This window comes from Balaenoptera acutorostrata, chromosome 6 (genome assembly GCF_949987535.1).
Source record: "Balaenoptera acutorostrata chromosome 6, mBalAcu1.1, whole genome shotgun sequence".
Lineage (NCBI taxonomy): Eukaryota > Metazoa > Chordata > Mammalia > Artiodactyla > Balaenopteridae > Balaenoptera > Balaenoptera acutorostrata.
The window spans coordinates 39,751,629-39,775,825 of record NC_080069.1 but is presented as its reverse complement, the minus strand read 5'-3'; the positions used below and the strand labels follow the sequence as shown (position 1 = coordinate 39,775,825).

The window sequence follows — 24,197 nt, the reverse complement described above, 5'->3', positions numbered from 1 at the left end:
GTATATTTGGCTTCATGTGGGTTCATGAAGCAACTTTTCATCTGTTAATGTCATTTTCCCAACAGATGGCTTCTTTCCTTCATCTTTTCATCATATATTTATTTGTCACCTACTACAGTTGATTCTTATTACTCACAGTATTATTATTTTCTACAGTCACCAGGAACACTGAATTACCGACACTGAAGCATTACTCTTAGGGAAAATACAGAATTAGGGTCCTAACAGTCTCTGGTCACAACATTTCTGTAAATTGGTCAATACATAAACTTGTTTTATGTATGTTTTTGTTTAAGGAGACTTTATTTAATATATAGTTGACTTATTAACATTGAACTCACAGCCAACAGCACTAAAACTCATGCCTGAAGGAAGCTTATCTGATACACATACCTTCTCAGTGAGGCACATCACAGCCTTCTTGCACTTAGGAATACTGGACAGCACTTCAGCACTACGCTTGGGGGTCATTTTAAACAGTGAAATCATCAATAAAAAGCACACAGTTGTGAAAAATGTGGCGCTAAATAGACCACGGAAAGGACATAGTTTGTATTAGGAGAGCTGAAATAAGAAGGCAGAGCCTTCTTGAACTGCTGTGAGGAAAGCATGTAATACTGTGCTTGGCAAGTAGTAGGTTCTCAGTTAGGTACTTAGGGTTGGTGCAGGGATGGGTAGCTTTATGGAGAAGGTGACTTTTGAGCTGAGCCTTGAAGCGTGAGGGAGGTGTCCACGGTGAACTGCTGGTGGGGTGTGTGTGTGTATATTGGGCTTCTAAGACCTTTGTGGTTTTGTACTTTATATGCCCCCTTCTAGTCAAGCCTGGTGCTGGGAACATAATAGTTACTCAGTTAATAAACGTCGACAGGTTAGTTGGGTGGGTGAGTAAAAGGTGAAGGGTCCCTTTATGATCTCTTTGGTATCTGCTTCTTTGCTAAGCCACCTATCTTCATAACAGCACATATCTTTGGCGCGTTATACACCAATCTTTGGAGATTTAGTCTGTAGTAATTGAACAAGAGATGGTACATACTTCAGCTAAGAGTTGTATACTTCCAAATTGATTTTGAGTAAGAATGTGGCTGGAAAATTGAAGACAGGAAGAAAGAAGATAAGCAAATGTGTGTGTATGTGTGTGTGTGTGTGTGTAGGTTGGTGTGTGTGTCTGTGGGTGGGTGTGGGAGAGGAAGAGAGAGAAAAGTGACATGCATCAATGTGGGTGAGTCTTAACAGTGTGATATTAAGTGAAATAGTAATTTTCCAAAAAATATATGCAAATATATCATCTAGAGAAACGGGGTAGCACCATAATCAAGGGATCAAAGCTAAAGTCACTAATGAGGGGCCTCTGGATGTGATTTACTGAGAACATAGCACACAGCATCACTTCTGTGGTATTCCTGCCAAAAAAGTGTATCCTGAATGCAATAGAAAGGAAACATCAGGAGAACCCAAATTGAGTGATGTTAACAAGATACCAGACAAATATTAAATGTCATGAAGAGTAAAGAATGGTGGAGGAAATGTTTGAGATTAAAGAAGACTAGAGACACACAACTGAATGCCATGTGCAAATCTGAAACAGATTTTTGTACTTGAAAAAATTGCTGTAAATGCTGTTATAGTAAGTCCCCAACATATGATCGAGTTCCATTCTGAGAGTGTGTTTGCAAGTCCAATTTGCTCATAAGTCCAATAAAGTTAGCCTAGGTACCCAGCTTTTACAGATAATGCCAGACGCTTGAACTAAGTTACATGATTGGACATGAAAATGCACATTCACATCTTTGAAAGTTCGCAACTTGAAGGTTCATATGTGGGGGACTTACTGTATTGGGATAGTTAAAAATGGACTGTTGCTAAAATATAAGCACAGTATCAATGTTAAATTTCCTCATTTGTGGTTATGTAAGAGATTTTCCTTATTCTTAGGAAATACACACTGATGTGTTAGGGCAGCGCTCCCCAACCTTTTTGGCACCAGAGACCAGTTTCGTGGAAGACAATTTTTCCATGGATCAGGAAGGGGTGTGTGTGGGGAGATGGTTTCAGGATGATTCAAGCACATTACATTTATTGTGCACTTTATTTCTATTATTATTACATTGTAATATATAATGAAATAATTATACAACTCACCATAATACAGAATCAGTGGGAGCCCTGAGCTTCTTTTCACTTGCCACTCACTGATAGTGTTTTAATATGTCTGCAAGCAGTTGATTTATTATGGTCTCTGTGCAGTCAAACCTCTCTGCTAATGATAATCTGTATTTGCAGCCACTCCCCAGTGCTAGCATCACTACCTCAGCTCCACCTCAGATCATCAGGCATTAGATTCTCATAAGGAGCACGCAACCTAGATCCCTTGCATGCACAGTTCGCAGTAGGGTTCGCACTCCTATGAGAATCTAATGCCGCTGCTGATCTGACAGGAGGTGGAGCTCAGGCGGTAATGCGAGTAATGGGGAGCGGCTGTAAATACAGATGAAGCTTCGTTCACTTGCCTGCCACTCACCTCCTGCTGTGCAACCTGGTTCCTAACAGGCCACAGACTGGTATTGGTCCATGGTCCAGGGGTTGGGGACACCTGTGTTAGGGGCTAAAGAAGCAAGACATATGCAACTTATTTTCAAATGAGTTGGAGAATAATAACTCTCTCTCTACAAACAAACAAATACATAAATAAAATATAAATAATATATATCAGTAAGGCTCTATGGGGGTTTATGTACTATCCTTGAAACTTTTTTGTAACTTTGAACTTATTTCAAAATAAAAAGTAAAAAAAAAAAAATCTATAAAGTAAGGCTAAAACAAAGAAAGAAGTAGATAACAACACCATACCTTTCATAAACTTAAAAAACTAGAGTAAGACATTTTTTAGAACTACATGTAGAAACAATAAAACTGTATTAAAGGAAGGAATGATGGCCAGGATTTGGCATGGTGGATACCCTGGGTTGGGGAGCCAGGGCTTAGGATAGAAGGCTACCCAATGTTTTGCTGTAGGATAGTGTGAGATCCCCCTTTTTGTTTCAATAGTTGTTAGATTCATTGGTGCTTGTTACATTATTAAAAACAAGAAATTAGAAAAAAACATGAACCAAATAAAAGAGGGCCATGCATGGAACCTGCTGAGAGTGTTATGAAATATACAATATGAGTAATCTATTGTTTTCATCTGAGGTCAGTTTAGAAAAAAATAGAAAGACAGGAAGTGAGAGAAGGAGGGAGGAGGGCAGAGGGAAAGAGAGAGAAATGGAGAAATCAAGGAGCAGGAAAAGAAAGGGACATCAGGTCTTTTGAAGGAAAAGAAAAAAATAAAACAAGTCTGAAGAAAATAAACTGAAAAAATGAGTGAGGAAAGACTGAGCATATTTCTGAGAGAAGCGAAGAACAGATTGGAAGAAGTCGAAAGAATGAGAAATGGGAATGCTGAGGCAGAAGAAAAGCCTACATGGTATTTCTGAACCACAAAAGGGACACTCTGTCTCCACAGAGGAGTGTCAGCCAAAGGGCCAGATTCCAGGAAAGGGTGATGTGGTTAAACAACACACCAAGGTTTGGTCTAACGGAAAGCTGACACTCAGCCAGCTGGGCTTTTCCAAAAACTTGGAGAGTTGTGGTCACTTCTGGCTTCTTCAATACTCCAAGCTATTAATTAGGAGGAACTGCTGGATTAACCTGTGGCCATAATCACCTATGATGGGGGCTTATGCCCAGATGCTTGTTGTGGGTAATTGAAGGCACTCCTCTGGGAGCTGCCATCTAGTTTCAACCTCTGGTGCCCAATGTGGGAGTAGTGCATGCTGGGAGCATGCAAGGGAAACTGGGAATTGTGCAAAGTACAGATGCATTTATCAAGGAAAATTGTCACTCCTGATAATTGTCCTGCAGCCTCTGGGTGCTCAGTGATGATCAGCCAACGAATGACTGGCTTTGTCAGCATTGACATTACCAGAACACTCTGGAAATACTCAAGCTGTCTCAGAGGTTCAGTCTTTCCTCTGTTTTGCTCTATGACCTTTGGAAAGAAAACCAACCAAAGAAAATGACTCTGCTGGAGTGGGGGAGGGGTGATTCCCGCTTGCCAGGAAATACCATCTGCCCTAGTGAGGGGGAAAACAATGACTTCTACGATCCGGCTCCTGCTTCCCTAGCCTTTTCTGTGACTGCTCTCACCTTGGATCTGTTCTTGTGTTGAGTTAATCACAGCCCCCTGAATAAATGATGATTTCCTTTTATCACTCCATCCATTTGGAATGTCCTATTTCCCTGTTTCTCTCAACCTGGGGAATGAATACTTTTTTTAAAGTTAAATAAATGCTCTGTTCGAGTGGTACTTCTTCCATAAAACTTTTCTTGATACCCTGTGCCTCTGACCATCCACATACACACAGAGTCTCTCACCCCTTGGGAATCACTCTTGTGTTCTTTGGATGTCTTTCCAAGCGAGAGCACTTCACTGCATTGATTTGTCTTCTCCTACTTCTGTCTTCTGAGGGCAGAGCATTAAAATCAGTGCCCAGTGAATGTCGAGCAACTCTATGAATGAATAATAAGGCCATATTAGTGCTTTACACCCCTTGCCTCATTTAAGCCTCACACAACCCTGGAAGGTGGTTACTATCAATATTATCATTAATCCTGTCCTTACAGATGAGGAAAATAAGGCTCACAGAGGTTAAGTTATTCATCCAAGATCATACCATTATTAAGTCATAGAAGTTGGATTTAAACCTAGATAGTCTGACTTCAGAGTCCTCCCATGACAGCATGGCCTCCTGAACAATCATGAGTTACAGGTGGATTAAGATGCTGAGCATTTTTACCCACTGTAACTATTTCCAGGCTAAGTGTAATCATTATGCAAGGTCTAATAGTGGTGAATGTTCATGAAATTTAAGACATGGGCTTTGCCTCAAGGAGTTTGAATCACTTGAGAAACTCCAACTAATATTTGGAGCATTTTGTGAACAATGCAAAATAATATGCATTCATACATGTATGTATTTTTGGCACTTCTATGTACAAGGCATCTTGCTATAAATTGTGAGGGCTAGAAAGAAAAATGAATATAATAACTATGCCATCCCAATTTTCTAGGATGGACTGGATTTTTTTAAATGACAGCTTTATTGAAATGTACCATACATCCATATACCATAAAATTAACTCTTTTAACGTCTGCAATTCAGTTGTTTTAAGCAAATTTACGGAGTTCTGCAACCGTTACCAGTAGCTAATTTTAGAACATTTTCATCACCCCAAAAGGAAATCCTTCACCCATTAGTGGTCATTTTCTCTTCCCCCTGATAGCTCATTGAGCCCCTGACAACCACTAATCTACTTTCTATCTCTACAGATTTGCCTATTTGCAAAATAGATTTCATTTCTATGAAATCTATTCTGTTTGTGGAAATGGCCGAGCTGATGATCCTAAGAGTCATGGAAATGCAAGGGACCCAGGACAGCCAAAATATCTTTAAAAAGAACAATATATGATCTTTCACGTCTGGTTTCTTTCACTTAGCATAATGTTTTCATCCATGTTGTAGTATATAGCAATACTACATTCCTTTTAACGACTGAAAAATATTCCATTGTATGAATAGTGTACACATTTTGTTGATTCATTTATCTGTTGAGGACAACTGGATTGCTTCTACTTTTTGGTTACTATGAATAGTGCTGCTATGAACATCTGTGTACAAGTTTTAGTGTGGAAATATATTCTGATTTCTCTTAAGTTTATACCTAGGAGTGGAAATCCTGGGTCATATGGCAACCCTGTGTTTTATTTTTGAGGAACTGCCAAATTGTTTTTCAAAATGGCTACACCATGTTATATTCCCTCCAGCAATGTATGACAGTTCAAATTTCTCCACATCCTTGCCAACACTTCTTATTATCTATCTTTTTGATTATAGTGATCCTAGTGCATGTGAAGTGGTATCTCATTGTGCTTTCAGTTTGCATTTCCCTGATGCCTAATGATGTTGACATTTTCTTATGTGCCTTTTGGCCATATGGCTTCTTTAGGAATCTGTTTATTCAAGTCCTTTGCCCATTTATAATTGGGTTGTTTGTTGTTTTACTGTTGAGTTGTAGGAGTTCATTTATTCCACATACTAAACCTTTATCTGATGTGTATATATATATACTTTTTTCTCCCATTCTGCAGGTTGTCTTTTACTTTCTTAATAATGTCCTTTATGCACAAATGCTTTTAATTTTGATGAAGTCCAACTTATCTACTTTTTCTTTTGTTGCTTATGCTTTTGGTGTCATATCTGAGAATGCATTGTCAAATCTGAGGTCATGAGGAGTTCCCCTCTTGGAAGATTTTCTTCTAAGAGATTTATGGTTTTAGCTCTTTAGGACATTGATCTGCTTTTAGTTGATGTCTGTGTATTTTGTGTGGTAGGGGTCCAACTTTATTCTTTTGCCCATGGATATCCGGTGGTCCAGGATCATTGTTGAAGGGACTATTCTTTCCCTAATGAATGGCCTTGGCATTCTTGTTGAAAATCAAATGGCTGTAGATATATGGATTTATTTCTGGTATATAAACCAGGCCGTAGATGTATGAATCTATTTATCCCATTGATCTATATGTTTAGCTTTTTTTTTTTTTTTTAAAGATTGATTGATTGATTGATTGCTATGTTGGGTCGTCTTCGTTTCTGTGCAAGGGCTTTCTCCAGTTGTGGCGAGCAGGGGCCACTCTTCATTGCGGTGTGCGGGCCTCTCACTATCGCAGCCTCTCTTGTTGTGGAGCACAAGCTCCAGACGCACAGGCTCAGTAGTTGTGGCTCACGGGCCTAGTTGCTCCGCGGCATGTGGGATCCTCCCAGACCAGGGCTCGAACCCGTGTCCCCTGCGTTAGCAGGCAGATTCTCAACCACTGCGCCACCAGGGAAGCCCTATATGTTTAGCTTTATGCCAATCTCACATTGTTGGTTTTCTTTTTAATTAATTAATTAATTAATTAATTAATTTTTGGGGGTGTTGGGTCTTCATTGCCGTGCACAGGCTTTTCTCTAGTTGTGGCGAGCAGGGGCTACTCTTCTTTGCAGTGTGCGGGCTTCTCATTGCAGTGGCTTCTCTTGTTGCGGAGCATGGGATCTAGGCATGGGCTTCAGTAGTTGTGGCTCGCGGGTTCTAGAGTGCAGGCTCAGTAGTTGTGGCACACGGGCTTAGTTGCTCCAGGGCATGTGGGATCTTCCCGGACCAGGGCTCGAACCCATGTTCCCTGCATTGGCAGGCGGGTTCTCAGCCACTGAGCCACCATGGAAGCCCTCACATTGTTTTGATTACTGTATCTTTGTAGTAAGTTTTTTTTTTTTTTTGGCCTTGCTGCATGGCTTGCAGGATCTTAGTTCCCCAACCATGGATCGAACCGTGCCCCCTGCAGTGGAAGCACAGAGTCCTAACCACTGGACCACCAGGGAATTCCCTGTAATAAGTTTTGAAATTGGAAAACATGAGTTCTCTCATTTTTTCTTTTTCAATGTTATTTTGGCTGTTCTGGGTCCTTTGCATTTCCGTTTGAGTCTTAGGATCATCAGCTTATCAATTTCTGCAAAACAAGGTAGCTAGGATTACGAAAGTGATTATGTTGAACCTGTAGATCAGTTTGGGGAGTATTGCCATCTTATGATATTAAGTCTTCTGATTCATGAGTGCAGGATGTATTTCAATTAATGTAGGTGTTCTTTAAGTTTTTTAAATGATGCTTTGTAGTTTTCAGGGTATAGTCTTACACTTCTTTTACTAAATTCATTCTTGAGTATTTTTATTATCTTTTATGCTATTATAAATTGAATTGTTCTTTAAATTTCATTTTTGTATTGTTCATTGATAGTGTATAGAAATACAGTTGAGTTTTGTATATTAATCTTCTATTCTGCAACATTGCTGATTCAGTTATTAGTTCCAATATTTTTTTTGTTTGGATTCTTTAGGATTTTATATATACAAAATCCTGTCACCTGTGAATAGAGATAATTTCACTTTCTTTCCAATCTGGATGCTTTTATTTCTTTTCCTTGCTTAATTGCTCTTGTTAGAGCCTCTAGTACAATGATGACCAGAGGTGATGAGAGCAGACATTCTTGTCTTGTTCCTGATCTTGGTGGGAAAGTATTTAGTCTTTCTTCATTAAGTATGATGTTAGCTGCGGGATTTTAGTAGAGGACCTTCATCAGATTGATGACACTTTCTTGTATTAGTTTTCTGAGTGTTTTTATCATAAAAGATGTTCAATCTTGTCAATCTCTTTCAAGATGATCATGTAGTTTTTGCTCTTCATTCTATTAATGTGATGTACTACACTGGTTGATTTTCATATGTTGAACAAATCTTGCATTCCTAAGGTAAATCACGCTTAGTGGTAGTGTATAATTCTTTTTATAAATGGCTGGGTTTGGTTTATTAGTATCAGGTGAGGGGTTTTGTGCCTATATTCATGAAGTATATTGGTCTGTAGTTTTCTTCTCATGATGTCTTTGGTTTTGGTATCAGGGTAATACTCACCTTATAGAATAATTTAAAAGTGTTTCATATTTTCTATTTTTTGGGGGGGGAAAGAATTTGAGAAGCATTGTTAATTCCTCTTTAACTCTTTGGTAGAATTTACTAGTAAGGCTATTTGGGTCTTGTCTTTTCTTTGTAGGAAGTGTTTCAATTACTAATTTTATAGCAGAATCTGTATTCAGATTTTGTATTTCTTTTTGAGTCAGTATTGGTAGTTTCTGTCTTTCTAGGAACTTTTCCATTTCATCTAGGTTGTCTAATTTGTTGGCATATAATTGTTCATAGTATTTTCTTATGATCCTTTTTATTTCTATAAGGCTGATAGTGATGTCCCCTCTTTCATTCCTGGTTTTAGTAATTTGAGTCTTCTCTCTTTTTTTTAATTGAACAGTCTAGCTAAAGACATGTCAATTTTGTATTTCTTTTGTTATTTTTCTAGTTTCTATTTCATCTATTTCCACTCTAATCTTTATTGTTTCCTTTCTTATTTTTGCTTTGGTTTTAGTTTGCTCTTCTTTTTTCTAGTCTAAGGTGGAAGATTTGGTTATTGAGTTTAGATCTTCCTTTTAAATGTAGACATTTAAAGCTTTAAATTTTCCTCTAAGCACTGCTTTGTCTGCATTCCATAAATTTGGCATGTTGTGTCTTAATTTTCATTCATCTCAAACTTTCTTCTAATTTTCTTTGTGATTTGTTCTTTGATACACTGGTTATTAAAAGTGTGTTGTTTAATTTTCTCATGTTTGTGAAAATCCCAAATTTACTTCTATTATTGATTTCTAATTTCATTCCATTATGGTCAAGGAACATACTTTGTATGATTTCAATAATTTTAAACTTATTAAGGCTTCCTTTTTTCCCCTAACAGACAGTCTATTCTGGAGAATGTTCCATGCATGCTTAAAAAGAATGTGTATTGTGCTGTAGCTGGGTGGAGTGTTCTATCAATATTTGTTAGGTCTAGTTGGTTTACAATATTTTTTAAGTCTTCTGTTTCCTTTTTGAACTTCTGCCTAATTGTTCTACCCATTATTGCAAGTGGATTACTGAAAACTCCAAATATTATTGCTGAATTGTCTATTTCTCCTTCATTTATGTAAATTTTTGCTTCCTGTATTTTGTGACTCTGTTATTAGATTCAAATATGTTATAATTGTTATGTCTTCTTGATGTTTTGACTCTTTTATCATCATAAAATCTTCTTCCTAAAGTCTGTTTTACCTGATATTAATATAGGACTCCAACTCTCTTTTGGTTACTGGTTGCATGCTATATCATTTTTCCATTTTTAAACTTTTCATCTATTTGTGTCTTTGAATCAAAACAATGTCTCTTATAGACACCATATAGTTGGATCATTAAAAAAATCTAATCTGCCAATATCTGCCTTTTGATTAGAATGTTTAGTCCATTTACATTTAATATAATTACTGATAAGCTAGGATTTTGCCTGTCATTTGTTTTCTATATATCTTATATCCTTTTTGTTCCTCTAATTTCTTTATTGCCTTTTTTCTTGTGTTAAATAGATATATTCTAGTATGACATTTAAATTCTCTTGCTCTTGTTTCTTTCACTATGTTTTATGAATTATTTTCTTAGAAATTGCCCTGAGAATTACAATTAACATCTTTTTAAAATTTTTATTTATTTTTTATTTTTTGGCTGCATCGGGTCTTAGTTGCAGCACGTGGGTTCTTTGTTGCGGCATGCAGGATCTTTTGTTGCAGCATGTGGGCTATTCGTTGTGGCACGTGGGCTTTTCTCTAGTTGTGGCGTGTGGATTTTCTCTCTCTAGTTGTGGCATGTGGGCTCCAGAGCGCATGGGCTCTGTAGTTTGTGGCACGCAGTCTCTCTAGTTGAGGCGTGCAGGCTCAGTAGTTGTGGTGCACGGGCTTAGTTGCCTCATGGCATGTGGGATCGTAGTTCCCCAACCAGGGATTGAACCCATGTCCCCTGCATTGAAGTCGGATTCTTTACCACTGGACCACAGGGAAGCCCCTAAAATTAACATCTTAACATGAAAAAAATCTAATTTTTATGAATAACCAGCTTAATTTTTACAGTATATAAAACTTTGCTGATGGACTGTATTTAATGTAATATTATTCTTTTCAGAACAGATGGGTTGTTAATATGATTTTATTTTTATATCCTTTTTAAGATTTCTTATATAATTCTATGTCAGATCATGTATTTCTTGCTTCAAAGAACTTTTAATTTAGTTGAGGAAAAACCACAGATATATGTGAAAAGTCAGATGGCAATGAAATCTTTAAATAATAATTCAAGGCAATAAACAGACATGAATAACATCTAATTTGTTGGCATACAGCTGTACACCAACACATGTCTATATAGGAAATGTGTAGTGGCTTAATAACAGGACATTTCAGAAAAATCAGAGTTGGTGTGAGACTCATGGCCCAGGCTGGTCAAAGAAGACTTCACAGAGTTAGAATTTGACCAAGTATATGTGGAGGTGTACAAACTCATTGAAAGGTAAGGAGAACGAATGGGAACTCACTGAGCTGGCTTCTGTCTTTTCAATGAGAAACAGGGGATGAGGTCACTTGTTCACTCTTAAGTCTGCAGCACCTAGAACATTGCCTAACACATTATAGGTGCTCAGTAAATATTTACCAGATGACCAAATAAGTGAATTTGGTTGAAAACATCAGTTAGGGGTGTAACTGCAACCTTGGAAGAGAGACGATACATTCTGAAACATCAACTTTGGACTACTTGCTACGTAATCGATAAGGGGGAAATAGCCATTAAGCCATCCTCTAAGGGGAATTCAATTGCTGGCATCTTTAGACCATTGCCATTATGCCTATTAGTTTTCAATTACCAGGGACACTGCAAGATTTTCACTTTTACTTAAAAAAATCTGTACATCTAAACTCTTTTCTGGGAATTCAGAAAAAATTGAAGGTGGACACTGTATATGTTTGTACATTTCAGTGATGGAAGAATGGGGTGGCAAAAGTTTTGCAAGTATTGAGAAGAGAGATAATAGGAAATATGCGGGAACATTGCTTTGAAACATCTGAAATGGCTGTATTATTATTTTCCTTTCTTAAATTCGTTTTCTAGTCTTTGACTCTCCAGGGTCATCAACATCAGAAAATTTCAATAGTTCCAGCAAATATCAGCAAAAATAACTGAACAGAATTTATTTTTAAGGGTTTGAACATTTTTTTAAACATCTTTATTATAGTATACATGTTTATATTAACTTGTTAATGTGATGTTTGGTAAAGGTTCTGTAAATCTTTGGTTGAGGTTGACTTTAAGCAACCTAAGTGTCCATCGACAGATGAATGGATAAAGAAGGTGTGGCACATATATACAATGGAATATTACTCAGCCATAAAAAGAAACGAAACTGAGTTATCTCTAGTGAGGTGGATGGACCTAGAGTCTGTCATACAGAGTGAAGTAAGTCAGAAAGAGAAAAACAAATACTGTATGCTAACACATATATATGGAATCTTAAAAAAAAAAAAAAAGGTTCTGAAGAACCTAGGGGCAGGACAGGAATAAAGACGCAGACATAGGGAATGGACTTGAGGACGCGGTGAGTGGGAAGGGTAAGCTGGGATGAAGTAAGAGAGTGGCATGGACTTATATATACTACCAAATGTAAAATAGATAGCTAGTGGGAAGCAGCCACATAGCACAGGGGGATCAGCTCGGTGCTTTGTGACCACCTAGAGGGATGGGATAGGGAGGGTGGGAGGGAGACGCAAGAGGGAGGAGATATGGGGATATATGCATATGTATAGCTGATTCACTTTGTTATAAAGCAGAAACTAACACACCATTGTAAAGCAATTATACTCCAATAAAGATGTTTAAAAAAAAAAAAAAAAGAAACTTGCATCATCCCTCTATTTCTTGGTCACTGGAGAAAGGAATCTTGCTAAAAGACAGAGTTCTGAGGTTAAATTCATCTTTAACTGCACTTGCAAAGCCAGTAGAGGGAGTAGTGTACCTATCCTTTGATTTCTGGGATTGAAAATAAGTGCATAGGCTGGTTATCTAGGCTCAAAAAGAGAGAGAAAGGAGTCTGAGACTATGACTTGGTCTTTGGCGATCATGATTTTATGTTAAAGAATTAGCAGAGTTATAGAATTGCTTTATTACCATTGTAGAATGTTGATGAGGGTGGTGTATGAAGATTGTTTTTTTCTGTTTTGCTTCCCTGGTGAAAAGTCATTTGAGCATTTTTGTACCAAGTCCACAAGAAACTGGCCTGAATAAACTCATCAACCAGATTAGATTCTGGGTATCCAGGATTGCTTGCGTAATGGGTTGGGCATTTTCGCTGATCCTTGAAATCTTTGATGTGGCTGCAGAGTGGGAGCTGGGATGCATTCCTCCTCCCTGTCTCATCAGCTCCCATTCCGCAGGTCTCCAATGTCTGCGCTACATTATCTCCACAGCTGACTTAGCAGAGATAGGGCGCCTCCTGTTCTCTTCTGTCTTGCCTGACTCACTCCCACAGTGTTACTCTCCCCTAGCAACAGGGCGGTGGGCTGAGCAAATGAGGCAGCAACCCCTCCTCGCCAGCTCTCACCCCATTCTGCAACTGTCTGTTTATGCAACATTTTGCTCATTCTTTTTCTATCAGATTCTCCCTGTGTTTCCAGGTACTTATTCAGAGAGGCTTATGTGGGGCTCTTTTCTTTGCCTTTGCTTATCTTTCAGCATGGAAATGAACGCTATAGTAATATTATCAGCCCATCTTTTTTAGCATTTCTATGGGATACAATTCTTTCGACATTCACTTTTGGTCTTGTGATATCTCTTGTACTTCTTGAGCAGGTGTTTAAATCTCTCCTTTTAGTTTAGCCTTTTTTCTTGTTTATACCTTCTCTTTCCAGCTAGAAGGTGAATTAATATTGATACTTATGGCTGAAAAGAAGCTCTTTTCACCTAGATCCTGGTCTTCTACACGAGTCAAGGCCTTTCTCATTTGGCTAAAAGTGTTTTAGAGAAAAAAAAAATATTGAAATTCAATACTAATCAGTAATTCTGCCCTCCACCCTTTAGAAAAAAGAAAAAGGGATTTGTACTTTATGGGATCAACTTATTTTCTCCTTTCCTCTTGACAGGTTTTGGTAAATGTCCAATTCCAATAATATGTTAACATTTTCAGTGTCAATCCAGGTTAAAAAGTAAGTAAACTCTGTTTTGTTCTTGTTCTCTTTGGCCCTTTCTTGTTGTCACCTTTAGCCACTGCCCCCTCCCTCACTTTTTCCTTAACAAGTCACAATCTGCCCTATGCTTGTTTCAGGTCAGTATGCTTGGAAGGAGAATTCCAGTCTATTGCTTGGTTACTCACTAATCACTCTCATGTGACATGCTTTGTGAGACAGACTAACTATTGGCCATTGTCAAAGTATAGCTATGGTGACAAAATCATTACAAATGTCTTTGGCCACTGTATTCAGAAAAGATCTTAAATATAAGAATTTGGGAAAGGCAGCTTTATCTTTTAAAGATAAAACATCTCATCTGTTTTATCCAATTTTGCAGTTGGTTCAGAGGTCAAGAAGGGACCTGGATCTCTCTAATCCTCAACACCAGGATTGAGATGGAAAAATCGAGCTGTAGTTGTTGTTGTTTTGGCCTCACTGTGTGGCTTGCAGGATCTTAGTTCCCTGACCAGGGATTGAACCTAGGCCCTGGCAGTGAAAGCTGAGTCCTAACAAATGGACTGCCAGGGAATTGCTGGAAAAGTTGAGTTTTGAGGGTTGGGGGAAGTGGAATAAGTTTGGAGAAAGGCAGAAAGCCAGAGGGTAAGGCTATTATAATAGAGGTGGAAGAACTGGGACAGAGAACTCAGAATGAGGGACCAGATTTTGTGAGGATTCCAGGTATGTCTTATGTCAAAGGGAAATGAAGGTAGAGGGTTATAGAGACTGAGGATAAAAAGCAAAGTTACCATGTCTGAAGAGTCATTACTGTTGACTTGGGAGTTTCAAAGTTTGGTGAAGGAAGTTCAATTCATCATTCTACTCTGAGAAATAGAAATCTTACTGCCTTAGTGACTATTTTGTCTGATGTTAATATAGCTACTTTAGCTTTTGATTGTTGTATGTGTACTTACTATATGTATTTCCCATGTTTAGCAACCATTATATGTCCTTTGATTTTAGGCATATCACTTACAAACTGCATAACCTGCCTTCTGAATTTTTTTTAAAAACTCAGTTTGTTTTCATTTAGTCCATTTAGCTTTATTATGGACTTTACTTTTGTCTCACTTTTTTCTAGTCCTCCCTCCTTTCCTTTTTTTAAAAAAAATTCTTCTTTCTTGACATCCTTTGAATTTGTTTATTTTATTTTAATTTTAGTTTTTTTAATTGAAATATAGTTGATTTACAATGTTGTGTTAGTTTCAGGTATACAGCAAAGTGTTTCAGTTATACATATATATATAGATTCTTTTTCAGATTCTTTTCCTTTATAGGTTATTACAAAATATTGAGTATAGTTCTCTGTGCTATACAGTAGGTCCTTGTTGGTTATCTATTTTACATATAGTAGTGTGTATACATTAATCCCAAACTCCTAATTTATCCCTCCCCCTGTCCCTTTCCCCTTTAGTAACCATAAGTTTGTTTTCTATGTCTGTGGGTCTATTTCTGTTTTGTGTATAAGTTTATTTGTATCATTTTTTTTAGATTCCACATATAAGCGTTATCATATGATATTTGTCTTTGTCTGGCTTGCTTCACTTAGTATGATAATCTCTAGGTCCAAAAAACAAACAACCCAATCAAAAAATGGGCAGAAGATCTAAATAGACATTTCTCCAAAGAAGACATACAGATGGCCAAAAGGCACATGAAAATATGCTAGACATCACTAATTACTAGAAAAATGCAGATCAAAACTACAACGAGGTATCATCTCACACTGTTCAAAATGGCCATCATCAAAAGGTCTACAAATAATAAATGCTGGAGAGGGTGTGGAGAAAAAGGAACTCTCCTGCACTGTTGGTGGGAAAGTAAATTGGTACAGCCACTATGGAGAACAGTATGGAGGTTCCTTAAAAGACTAAAAATAGAGCTACCATATGATCCAGCAATCCCACTCCTGGGCATATATCTGGAGAAAACCATAATTTGAAAGATACATGCAGGGACTTCCCTGGTGGCACAGTGGTTACGAATCTGTCTGCCAATTCAGGTGACATGGGTTTGAGCCCTGGTCTGGGAAGATCCCACATGCCACGGAGCAACTAAGTCCGTGAGCCACAACTACTGAGCCTGCACTCTAGAGCCCGTGAGCCACAACTACTGAGCCTGTGTGCCACAACTACTGAAGCCCACGTGCATAGAGCCCATGCTCTGCAACAAGAGAAGCCACTGCAATGAGAAGCCTGCATGCCACAATGAAGAGTAGTCCCTGCTCGCCGCAACTAGAGAAAGCCCATGCATAGCAATGAAGACCCAATGCAGCCAAAAATAAATAAATAAATAAATTTATAAAAAAAAAAAAAAGAAAGATACATGCACCCCAATGTTCATAGCAGCACTATTTACAATATCCAAGACATGGATGCATCTTAAATGTCCATAAACATATAAATGGATAAAGAACATCTGGTACATAACTATAATGGAATATTACTCAGCTATAAAAAAGAAGGAAATAATTCCATTTGCAGCAACATGTATGTTTGTTTTTAAAATTTTTCTAATTCTGTTTTTGTTTGGAATTTATGTCCTCTCTATCTTTAAGTTACTATGAAAGCTAATTTAAGGTATATGCTTATCAAAGTTTAAGTTAATCAGTATTCTTATTGTTCTCTGATAAAATAGACCTCAGAAAGCTTAAACTCTATTCACTCTCCTTCCCCCTTATACACTATTGCAGTTATATTTTATCTCTAGAATATTTTCTGCCACAAACCAGAGTATTATCATTGTTTTAGACAGAGACTTTTAAAGATTTACTTGTCTATTTACTACTATAGTATCTCTGCTCACCATTTTTTTTTTTACATCAAATCCTTTTGATCTTAGACAATACTCTTGCCTAAAGTACAGTCGTTACAATGTTTCAGTCTATCTGAAAATGTCCTTATTGCACCTCATACTTGAAAAGTATTTTTCCAATATTTTATTATGAAGATTTTCAAACATATAGCAAAGTTGAAAGAATGTTATAGTGAATACCCATATACTCACCACCTGGATTCTACCATTATTATTTGAAAAGAATATTTGCTGGAACTAGAGCTCCAGATTGCTTGTTATTTTCTTTCTTTCAGTGTGTTATCTTCTGGCTTCTGGTGGATGTATATCAAGAAGTCAGCCATTGGTCTTTTTGCCATTTCTCTGTAATCTATCTTCTCTCTCTGGCTGTTTTTAAAAATTCTTTTCATCTCTGACATTCTTCAGTTTCACTGTGGTACATCTAGCGTAGGTTTGCTTGGGTTTCATTGAGTGCCATGATCCGAAGACTGGTATCTTTCAGCAATTCTGAAAAATCTCATCCATTATCCCTTTAAATATAATTTCTTCTTTATTCTCCTTAATAATTCCGTCTGCAGCTACTTTAAGCTGACTTCTCCACTTAAGATTCTTTGGGTTATCTAAGCACTCAGAATTGGTACCAAAACCCTAGTGAGGGCCACTGAATGAGTACTAACCCCCAGGAGAGATTTCCCCTTCTCTCCTTTCCCTTTAGCTTCAAGGATAGGGTAAGCAAGTTTCCATGCAGTCCTATTCCTGTGTGGTGGAGTTTAGTTCTTTTTCACTCTCACTGGGCAGGTGTTACCCTGTGGGGTCTCACCTTTATGCTGGGATAGTCTGTCACATTCTCACTGCCTGTCTCTCCCTGCACCGTCCTCCTCCTTGAAGACATGAAAGTGGAAACTCACTGACTCTAGGAATGCACAAAAACTTCAGCTTAATTTCCCTCTTCCTCAGAGTTGGTGCAAGTTAAGTAACACACACATAGAGATTCTGGGTAGACCTGGCTGGATAAAATGGGCAAAAGCACCATGAGTCATTTCAATGCATGATTATCAGAAAATTAAATCCAAGGAAAGCTTCTTCCAATCAAATGCTGGACCATCTGGGGACATAGATTCCCGGATAAAACTCTCAGTTATCTGACCCTGTCCATTTATGGGGAAAACATAACTTTTAGAAGTTATCACTAATCCAGAGATGACAAATCATCCATACAGCAAAATGGGGCTCCGTAAATATAAGGTTAATTTGAAACTTTTGTTTTCATTCTAGGTAAGCTTTCTAAGCATTTAGAAACTTTTTTTTTTTTTCTTTTGGTATTAAGTTGACTTTTTTGGGGGACCAGATTTAATCTCAGGACTTTTTTTTTTCATTCTAATTGTTAGAATTGTGTTTATACTGGCTAAAACTATGCATGTTATTTATAGCAGAAATTATTTGTAAGTACAGTCTTATCATTCATCATCAATGCTTGATAGTTTCTGTAAATATTTCAGGCTGTAAATTAAATATCACTTGCTACTTGACTACATTTCTTTTGGTAGTTTGTGCCAACTGTGTTTTGACCATATCTAAAAAAGTTACGTTATAATTTGTTCTTTTGGCATATATTATGTGTACTTTGGCAGTTAATGAAAAGAGATGCACTTCATGAAGATTTAAGTATTTACATCATTATATCATCTTAATATATGATTCAGTGGAAATACATACATATGTTCAAAGAAGAACTGTAAGTGAATCTATGCTTTTTACATTAGGAGAGTAAAGCAAATGATGAAAGAGTGTCCTAAAGTGCTGTGTTGTTATTTATACTTCCTAAATCATGGAACTGTGGTGGATTTTTAGCTACATTTCTCATGTAACAAGCCAATAATTACGAAATCATTATTTTTATAACCATTATTAGTTGGCCACAAGCACACTTGGCAGTAACCTCTTATTCTTTTGATGCTTTGTATATTTAACATTAGATCATTCTTATTGTCTTTCATTATTTCATCTTGTGGGGTGTCAACTTTGTAATCATGTTCAATAAAAGTGAGAAACAAATATATATGTGAACAAACATATGAAACCCATTGAACAAAGTGGAGCTCTTAAAACAGTAGCACATCTCTTAATAATATGTAATTTATTATCAGAGAACCATTTAGACCTTGGGCAATATAACTGAATCATATAAATGCTGCATATTATTTTAGATATTAGTATTATTTCTCACATATGAGCCATGTGTTTTCAAATTTTATTTTGAAATAAATGTATCTGCCCACTGGAATATAAGTTCCATGAGGACAGGGACTTTGCTTTATTTACCATTAATTTCTAGTTTAAGACATAATTGTCACCAAAATCTTTTTTTTTTAAATTAATTAATTTATTTATCTATTTTTGGCTGTGTTGGGTCTTCGTTTCTGTGCGAGGGCTTTCTCCAGTTGTGGCAAGGGGGGGGCCACTCTTCATCGCGGTGCGCGGGCCTCTATCGCGGCCTCTCTTGTTGCAGAGCACAAGCTCCAGACGCGCAGGCTCAGTAGTTGTGGCTCACGGGCCCAGATGCTCCGCGGCATGTGGGATCTTCCCAGACCAGGGCTCGAACCCGTGTCCCCTGCATTGGCAGGCAGATTCTCAATCACTGCGCCACCAGGGAAGCCCTCACCAAAATCTTTTACAATGAACAAGTTAATGTTTAATTAGGAACTAGTTAATAGTGGAAAATATTTTAGTAAACAGAAGAAATCAAATGTAGTCTTAATTTCAGTCAATATTTCTTCAAAACTATTTATTTAATGCGTTTTGTGGCTACCGGGTTAGGTGCATACAGATTTAAAGCAAGTATATTTTCCTGGTATATTGTTCTTTTTATCATTAAATAATGACCCTCTTAATTTGAAATAGTGGTTTTTTTTTGGTCTTAAGATCTCTTGGTCTAATATTGCTATACTGGTTTCTTCCTGCCCTCTTTCACTCTCTCCTTTCTTCCCCTTCATCCTCGTCCTCCTTCCTTCTCCCCTCCTCCTCCTCTTCCTCATCCTCCTCCTCCTCTTCTTTCTTAGTATTTGCCTGGTATATTCTCTTTCATCCTTTCATTAGTTTACATTTGACCTCTTTGAGCCATTGTAGATATGTTTATAGAAAGCACATAGCTGGATTTTTTTGTTTTTTAAAATCTTGTCTGAGAATCTTTGCTTTTACAGGCACATTTGTTTCATTTACAGTCACTTTGATTACTAGCATATTGGACTTATTTTAGTCATCTTATTTTGTGTTTCTATTTCACGTGCCTTTTTTTTTTTTTCCTTTTTTTGCTTTTGCTTTCTGCCTTCCTAACTTGTCTTGGAAAGACTGAGTTTCTTTATTCCTATCCTCCATTCCAAACACCAATTTGGAAGTTCTGTATTTTATTTCTAATCTTTTAATAGTCAATCTTAAAATTTTAACATCAACACATGACTTAATACAATTTAATATTAATTAGTAGCTTTATGCTCATACCCTCAGATACGTATTAGCTTTCTCCTCCCATTCCAAATTCCACTGATTATTTTATCATTCTTAAAATAATATTCTTATATTGACTAATGTCAATAGTTTGACTAATGTCAAACTAATATATGACTAATATTTATTAGTCAATGCTTATTTAGATTTACAAATAACTGCTCATCATTGCTTCACTTTTCTTCTTCCTGAAGGACATATGTCCTTTAATTTTAGTTTGAATCATACAAAATTGTCCTTTGTTTTTTTTTTGGCTGTGCCACACAGCTTGTGGGATCTTAGTTCCCCGACCAGGGATTGAACCTGGGCCTTTGGCAGTGAAAGCCTGGAGTCCTAACCACTGGACTGCCAGGGTATTCCCTGAAATTGTCATTTTTGTGCATCAAAAATGGCCAAATATCAGACATTTCATGTGGTTCAATCTAATAGTCATTTCAGGGAGGAATTGTGGGTAGTAAACTCTTTCAATCTAAAAATCTAAAAATGGTTTTATTTCACCATCACTTCTATATAATTTAGCTATGTTTACCCTCTACCTGGGTTATTTTCCCTCATTGCTTAAAGATATTTCACTGCCCTCTGGAATCATCATTGCTGATGAGAAGTCTGTTGTCAGTCTAATTGCCATTTATTTATAGATATTTTGTCTTTCTCATTCCTTTGTTGTTGAAATTTTGAAAGTTTTCTATAACATATCTGGGTGTGGATATTTTTATTTGTTTTTAACTTAAATGATGTTTGCCCTTCATTTCTAGAAGTTCCAGAAATGGCTATTTTTTCAAGTTGGCCCATTCATTTTCTGTTTCTAATATTTTCCTTATGGTTTTTGTTCCTTCATTATCTCTTTATTAATTTTAAATAAACTTGTTTGTAGTCTCACACTATATATAATTTATATTTTAGGAGTGCTAATTTTCCTATTGATTGCATTTTCTGAATCTCCTCCATTGTGTCTTGACTTCTCATTGGGTTTATAAAATGATTTTCAGCTATGGTAACTCCCCCACCGCCACCTCCACCCTCCTGGGATTTTCTTAAATCCTTATTTTTAAAGTATTTCCAAAGAGTGGTTTCACATTTTCCAGGGTGCTAAGAGTGTTTTTTATATCAACAATTTTTATGTCAGTATCAACTGCATGGTTTGTTGTAGCAGCTACATGATTTAAACCCTACATCTGTGTATAATGGGTACCTGGGGTTTTGATTTCTCACAGTTGATTTGTTTTTCACCCAAGTCCCTGGAGAGATGGTAAGCTTTTTTTTTTTTTTTTTCTCAAACATCTTTATTGAAGTATAATTGCCTTACAATAGTGTGTTAGCATCTGCTTTATAACAAAGTGAATCAGTTATACATATACAATATGTTCCCATTTCTCTTCCCTCTTGCATCTCCCTCCCTCCCACCCTCCCCATCCCACCCCTCCAGGTGGTCACAAAGCACCGAGCTGATCTCCCCGTGCCATGCGGCCGCCTCCCACCAGCCATCCATTCCACATTTGGCAGTGTATACATGTCCATGACACTCTCCTACCCCGTCACATCCCACCCCACCCCCTCCCCACATCCCCAAGTCCATTCTCCAGTAGGTCTGTGTCTTTATTCCTGTCTTGCCACTAGGTTCTTCATGGCCTTTTTTTTTTTTTTTTTTTTTTCCTTAGATTCCATATATATGTGTTAGCATACTGCATTTGTTTTTCTCTTTCTGACTTACTTCACTCTGTATGACAGACTCTAACTCCATCCACCTCATTACAAATACCTCCATTTCATTTCTTTTTATGGCTGAGTAATATTCCATTGTATATATGTGCCACATCTTCTTTATCCATTCATCTGTCGATGGACACTTAGGTTGCTTCCATGTCCTGGCTATTGTAAATAGAGCTGCAATGAACATTTTGGTACATGACTCTTTTTGACCTATGGTTTTCTCAGGGTATATGCCCAGTAGTGGGATTGCTGGGTCGTATGGTAGTTCTATTTGTAGTTTTTTAAGGAACCTCCATACTGTTCTCCATAGTGGCTGTATCAATTTACATTCCCACCAACAGTGCAAGAGTGTTCCCTTTCCTCCACACCCTCTCCAGCATTTACTGTTTCTAGATTTTTTGATGATGGCCATTCTGACCGGTGTGAGATGATATCTCATTGTAGTTTTGATTTGCATTTCTCTAATGATTAATGATGTTGAGCATTCTTTCATGTGTCTGTAGGCCATCTGTATATCTTCTTTGGAGAAATGTCTATTTAGATCTTCTGCCCATTTTTGGATTGGGTTGTTCGTTTTTTTGTTATTGAGCTGCATGAGCTGCTTGTAAATCTTGGAGATTAATCCTTTGTCAGTTGCTTCATTTGCAAATATTTTCTCCCATTCTGAGGGTTGTCTTTTGGTCTTGTTTATGGTTTCCTTTGCTGTGCAAAAGCTTTTCAGTTTCATTAGGTCCCATTTGTTTATTTGTGTTCTTATTTCCATTTCTCTGGGAGCTGGGTCAAAAAGAATCTTGCTGTGATGTATGTCATAGAGTGTTCTGCCTATGTTTTCCTCTAAGAGTTTGATAGTGTCTGCCCTTACACTTAGGTCTTTAATCCATTTTGAGTTTATTTTTGTGCATGGTGTCAGGGAGTGTTCTAATTTCATACTTTTACATGTTCCTGTCCAATTTTCCCAGCACCACTTATTGAAGAGGCTGTCTTTTCTCCACTGTATATGCTTGCCTCCTTTATCAAAGATAAGTTGACCATATGTGTGTGGGTTTATCTCTGGGCTTTCTATCCTGTTCCATTGATCTATATTTCTGTTTTTGTGCCAGTACCAAACTGTCTTGATTACTGAAGCTTTGTAATATAGTCTGAAGTCAGGGAGCCTGATTCCCCCAGCTCCATTTTTCGTTCTCAAGATTGCTTTGGCTATTCGGGGTCTTTTGTGTTTCCATACAAATTGTGAAATTTTTTGTTCTAGTTCTGTGAAAAATGCCAGTGGTAGTTTGATAGGGATTGCATTGAATCTGTAGATTGCTTTGGGTAGTAGAGACATTTTCACAATGTTGATTCTTCCAATCCAGGAACATGGTATATCTCTCCATCTATTTGTATCATCTTTAATTTCTTTCATCAGTGTCTTATAATTTTCTGCATACAGGTCTTTTGTCTCCTTAGGTAGGTTTATTCCTAGATATTTTATTCTTTTTGTTGCAATGGTAAATGGGAGTGTTTTCTTAATTTCAATTTCAGATTTTTCGTCATTAGTGTATAGAAATGCAAGAGATTTCTGTGCATTAATTTTGTATCCTGCTACTTTACCAAATTCATTGATTAGCTCTAGGAGTTTTCTGGTAGCCTCTTTAGGATTCTCTATGTATAGTATCATGTCGTCTGCAAATAGTGACAGCTTTACTTCTTCTTTTCCGATTTGGATTCCTTTTATTTCTTTGTCTTCTCTGATTGCTGTGGCTAACACTTCCAAAACTATGTTGAATAATAGTGGTGAGAGTGGGCAACCTTGTCTTGTTCCTGATCTTAGTGGAAATGGTTTCAGTTTTTCACCATTGAGGACAATGTTGGCTGTGGGTTTGTCATATATGGCCTTTATTATGTTGAGGAAAGTTCCCTCTATGCCTACTTTCTGCAGGGCTTTTATCATATATGGGTGTTGAATTTTGTCAAAAGCTTTCTCTGCATCTATTGAGATGATCATATGGTTTTTCTCCTTCAATTTGTTAATATGGTGTATCACATTGATTGATTTGCGTATATTGAAGAATCCTTGCATTCCTGGGATAAACCCCACTTGATCATGGTGTATGATCCTTTTAATGTGCTGTTGGATTCTGTTTGCTAGTATTTTGTTGAGGATTTTTGCATCTATGTTCATCAGTGATATTGGCCTGTAGTTTTCTTTCTTTGTGACATCTTTGTCTGGTTTTGGTATCAGGGTGATGGTGGCCTCGTAGAATGAGTTGGGGAGTGTTCCTCCCTCTGCAATATTTTGGAAGAGTTTGAGAAGGATAGGTGTTAGCTCTTCTCTAAATGTTTGATAGAATTCGCCTGTGAAGCCATCTGGTCCTGGGCTTTTGTTTGTTGGAAGGTTTTTAATCACAGTTTCAATTTCAGTGCTTGTGATTGGTCTGTTCATATTTTCTATTTCTTCCTGGT

At 37.2% G+C, this 24,197-nt stretch overlaps 1 long non-coding RNA gene across 2 annotated transcripts in view; it reads left to right on the top strand.

Annotated features, from left to right (window-relative positions):
* The window catches only part of LOC103001654 (uncharacterized), a 58,981-nt gene that overhangs the window by 22,433 nt on the left and 12,351 nt on the right, over window positions 1-24,197 (top strand). Inside the window, exon 3 of one of the 2 annotated variants that reach the window (XR_009008645.1) lies at window positions 13,665-13,727. The exons of the other annotated variant lie outside the window; for it this stretch is intronic. This is a non-coding gene — a long non-coding RNA (uncharacterized LOC103001654). The remainder of the gene's footprint in view (window positions 1-13,664; window positions 13,728-24,197) is intronic. 2 annotated transcript variants of the gene reach the window in all.